At 33.4% G+C, this 5,417-nt stretch overlaps 1 pseudogene; it reads left to right on the top strand.

Moving 5' to 3' along the window:
* Positions 1–491: 491 nt before the first annotated feature.
* LOC138821416 (U6 spliceosomal RNA) lies at positions 492–591 on the top strand (annotated as a pseudogene).
* Positions 592–5,417: the final 4,826 nt, after the last annotated feature.

Below are 5,417 nucleotides of genomic sequence, written 5' to 3'. Positions count from 1 at the left end.
TGTTCTGTTCCTACATGGAAGAAGGGTAAAGGGTCAGCTAGACATTTGTGCCAGCAAGACCTCATTTGGGAAATTTTAAGTTGCACAAGTTAAGAAGTAGCTCTTAAGCAAGGCTTACTTTGAATCCATTAGCTCCACAAAGCTAACTCAGTTGTGATAAATAAATACTTGAAAAGCAATCACCTTTGGACTTAGCTGTAAAGGCTTCAAAGTATGATCAAATTTAAAATGAAGAAGACAAAATAGTCATTGACAAAAAATTGCAAATAAAATAAAATTAAATTGAATTAAAAATAAAATTAAAAATAAAATTGCAAATGTGAGCAATTTACCAAACAATGGGTTTTTTCCCATTATACAAAGAATTTTAGAGAAATAAGATCAATAGCATATTTAGGAACAATAAGGGTTCCTAGTTATAAATATTCAACCATGGATATATGCCTGTAGGAAGATTCCATCATTAAGTACTTAAATTTAGAGGATACTACATGTTTCAGCAGCAGGTCTACCCAAATTACAACAATACAGAGATTAACATGGCACTTGCAGAAGGATGATATGAAAATTTGTGAAGTATTCCATATTTTTCATTCTTCAAATGCAAGAAATGAAAAACAGTTATTAAAAAGTTGATTACAAAAACACAAGTGTAACAAGACCAGTAATTCATAGAATTAAAGGTTAGTTTGACATCAGTATATTAAATCTTCACCTGAGAAAGGCCTTTACTTATCATAACCTTTAAAAAACTTGAAATTAGTTAACATTGTCATTTTATCCCAAAGAAATAAAAAAATACAAGGACCTAGGAAAAAAGGAATCTTAAATTTTTCTATATGGAATGCAATCTGAAAGGACATATTAATGAACATATACATTATATAACAATGTAGAATTCAAATTATTATATGTAGGAGCGAATTAAATAGATTATGGACATTATACAAACATAGATATGCTTTTTTCAGAAAAGTGCCACGAACATCTATAGTGTCTATACTATTCTTTTCAAAATATGTTAAAATTATTTCTGATTTAAAAAAATCACAAACTGTCTTGAAATCATTATAGATGTATACAAACAACTCTTGAATACATTTTGACATCAAAGTCAGACAATTCACTTGGAAGAATACCATGGAATCCATGAATTTTTAAAGTAAGATATTGCTGTTGCTTTGTATTGTGAAAAAAATTGTAGGGACACAAAGGATGGACTGGCATTTTTGAAATTCAATACACTTAACCATATCATTACAACTTAGGAGAACAATATGTACAGTCTTCCACAACTTCAAAGAGGTAGTAATACTTACTTATCCTTTGAAAAATATCAAATGCAGTTTCTTCCAAGTTGTTCTTCAGACCTGGTTTCATATAATGGTTCCACAGAAGGAGATACAGCATATCGTTGTTATTTCTATTCCCAGCAGCGAGATGCAAGGGGGTCAAGAGACTTTTAGTTTGGGGACTGATATCTGCATCATGATGAATTAAGAAAGAAGCCACTCTGGTATTATTCCACATATAATCACTGTGCAGGTGTGTCTAGCCATTCAGAATTATTGCATGAATATCTGCCTTAAGCTACCAATTCATGGACAATGTCTAAGTGTCCACTCAAGGCTTCCCGATGAAGAGGGTTATACTCATCCTCATCCCTAGTATTCATCTGGGTGGCCTTTTTGGAAAGTAGTCTCCACACCATAGTAAGCTGAATAATTTCAGGATCCAAAAGATGAAATTTCCTTGGGTCCTACTCCATTTTTTTGTTGCAATTGATACTATTCCTCACTTTTTCATCTTACTTCCTGTCTTTATCAGAATTGCCTAACCAGAGACTTTGAGTGTCAGGGGGAATGAGATGTCCATGTTTTTCCCCAATAGTTCACATTGGTTGAACTGGTCAGACAAATCTGGTGAATTTTCTGCATATATTTATTCACCATGATTTATTTATTTTATCTTTTTCCATTTTTACTACTCGAAATTATTCTAACTGGAGAGTAGGGAATTTAGAGAGAGCAGAGGAAAGATTTTCCTCAATATTCAAAGGTACAGACTGAAAATGAGGACCAGTGGTGTCTTCACGTGCAGCTTATTCTAGGAATGAGAAAATAGGAAACAATGCCTTCTATGTAAATGATTTGGGAAATACAATGTTATAGTGTGAGAGAACTCACTATTCAACATATGGGCTTAAAGAGCTTTCTAATAGCTTTCTAATGTTAGTATTTAACATTCGAAAAAATGTATAATGCAATAGTAAAATAGAAGTCCTTTGTATGACTACCTAAATTCTTGTTTTTTTAAAGATATTTGTTGTCATCTAAAAATACGCCTATCTATTGTCTTCAGGTGATTTTGATGATTGAAGATGCTTAATGAGAAGTCAAAATGTATTAGTAGTCCTTTGCTATCAATTAAATTTCACTTTTTCTTCTTGGAGGATATAATGATCAAAGCAAGCAATCAGCAAGCAATCGTTCAGAATCATGCTTCCAGTGCAAGTGAATCACCAGTAAGTAATCCTCGATACCATTATCCACAAAGATTTGTCACAGATACAATCACCCTGCCCTCTCTAGCTGCTTTCCTAGCCTGGACCTATTCCTTCATTGTACAGGAAAAGTGTGATTCAATTGATTTCAGTCATATCTGTTAGTAGAATTATCAAGTATTTAGATTCTTTTTTTTAAAATGAGCTGTGGGGCATGAACTCTGGGCCAGGGCACTATCCTTGAGCTCTTCAAATCAAGGCAAGCACTCTACCACTTGAGCCACAAAACCACTTCTGGATGGTTCTGTTTATGTAGTGCTGATTTGGGAAATGGTAGAGCAGAAAGTGAAATGATGCAACCAAAAATATAAAAACAAAATAAATTAGGATAATTATGGAGCAATCATATTGTCTATGAGAACCATGAAAGAGAGAGAGGAAAATAGATCCAGATGTGCAATGACCTAGCTAGCCACAAAATCCATGCTTCTAATCAATTTACAGAGCAAACAATTTTTTTATTTTTTAAAAGAGATAGAAATAGAATATATGTATTTACTTGAAATTAGTAAATAAATTTTTAGTAGCCTACATAAAGAGTCAGAGCTTTGACCAAATTACAGACAAGAATCTTAAACCTTGGGCTAGGATGGTGGCTCAGTGGTAGAGTGCTTGCCTTGCAGCTTACTACAGTGCGGAGAATACTTTCCAAAAAGGCCACTCATATGAATAATAGGGATGAGGATGAGTAAACCCCTTTTCATTGGGAAGCCCAGAGTGGACACCTAGATATTGTCCATGAGTTGGTAGCTCAAGGCAGATATTCATGCAATAACTCTGAATGGCTGGACACCCATTCACAGTGCTTATATGTGGAATATATTGCAACAGCACACACACACACACACACACACACACACACATCATCATCATCATCATCATCAAATTTCTTCGTAAGTATTTTTTGCGTATGGTCTTAAGAATAAATTTACATTATTAACTTGAATTTCTGACAGGACAATATCATCACTGTACATCTTGGTTGTATGCTCTCAGTTTTAAATTACTATTTAAGTATGTGCATTAGATAAGTATAGAGAAAAGTAGGAGCCACTCCGGTGGCTCAGGTCTTTAATCCTAGCTAATCAAAAAGATGAAATCTGATGATTGTGCTTTGAAACCAGACCGAGAAAAAAAAGTCCATTAGATTCTGATTTGAAAGTAACCACAAAAGCTTGAAATGGAGCTGTAGGATAAGCATTAAATTGCTAGCCTTGAGAAAACTAAAACAAAAAAAAAACACATTCTGGAACAGAGTCAGGCCCTGAGTTCAAGCTCTAGTATAAGCACCAAACTAATGAATTAATTAATTAATTAAAAATAAATTAAGTGGTCGCATGTGGAGAGGCAGGTAAAATGTAACAATCGTGGACACTGGATTATGTATTATTTTGTAATATGGCAAGTTATCATTTTTCCTAATCACTAATATTTTATTTGAACTTTTTTGTACAGTAAATCCTGAATTTGGCATGCATGTATATGTGTTTATAAATGTGCGCACATGTGTGTGTATATGCGTGAGTGTGTGCATTTGCAATGTTGCTTGCCAATGTGGACAGAGTGAGGCTGAAAAGAGCTGTGTTGAAATATAGTTATTTATCAGTGTTCCATCCTGTTATTTCAGTGGAACCACCCTTCTGTACATTTTATTTGTCAAATAATAACATCATCATAATCAAAGCATTTACACCATTAAGTTAGATAAAAGAGATCACTTTCAGTTAAAAGAGATCACTTTCAGTTCTTAGTATATATTAGGCAATAAGATACACATATAATTAGGTAGTGAGCTATTGATGTAAGATGACTGTCAGCACAAAATATGTATTTGACCTCTTAAATTGGATATACTTTTAAGATATACTCATGGAGTGCTTTTGACCTACTCGACCAAACAAGTATTACTCGCTGGTTATTCCTGTGAAACTCAAGGTGGATAAACTCTTTCCAGATTTCTGTTGAAAATAATTTTCTTTGTAAGATCATATCTATTCACACTAAGATAATAAACCCCGTATTTTTTAGGTTTGAATATCCCATAATATTGACTGAAAATCAGTATTGTGGATATGTTTGTTAGATATACATTGCAAAAACAAACAAAAAGCATGTGTCACCTCCAGATTGTGGATGCATTTGAAGTTGTTTTGTACATACAAATGTTTCTTCATTAATTGTTCTTTTGTGGGAGTAACTATCACAACTTTAACAAATAAGGCTTTTTGGGTATCTTTTCCAATATAAATAACATCCCAGAGCAAGTCTTGCAATTTCTGAAACCCCTTTGAATATTTCAATGTTATTTCAGTTCATTGACTATACAGCTAAAAACATTTCTGAAATAAACATTGTTAAAATCTGAAAATGTTTATGGATATATAGGCTTTTTATTCATCATTTTATGAAAAGCCAGTTTTTATGAAACTAAAAGATATAGAATAAAAGAATGGAAGTGAATTGGGTGAGCTAATTATTAGTATAACTTTGTTTTCTATTAGCACAATCCTTTGAACGTACATGATGAAGTTAAATTATGTGCTTTTTGACACTATGCTTCAGTTATTTTTAGAATCTTTGTAGTTATAAGAGTTTATTTGTAGTATAAATAAATGTCTTTGAAAATGATTAGGATTAATCTTGTGTTTTGTGTCCTACTCCCCAAAAAAAAGAGTTATTTTCAAGTGTTAATAGTTTATAATTGAATCTTCAGTATCATAAGAAATTTTGAAAAATGGATTGTGCGGGGAAGATGTAGCGACCTCTTCTGCCAACCTGCCCTTTGCCTCCGCACTTCTCTGGGGCCAGCAGCAGCCCGACCAGGGGCCTGGGGCTGCAGGCTCAGACAACGGCC

This window comes from Dipodomys merriami, unplaced genomic scaffold (genome assembly GCF_024711535.1).
Source record: "Dipodomys merriami isolate MVZ:Mamm:240054 unplaced genomic scaffold, mDipMer1.0.p SCAF_914, whole genome shotgun sequence".
Lineage (NCBI taxonomy): Eukaryota > Metazoa > Chordata > Mammalia > Rodentia > Heteromyidae > Dipodomys > Dipodomys merriami.
This window is presented reverse-complemented; position numbering and strand designations above follow the sequence as displayed.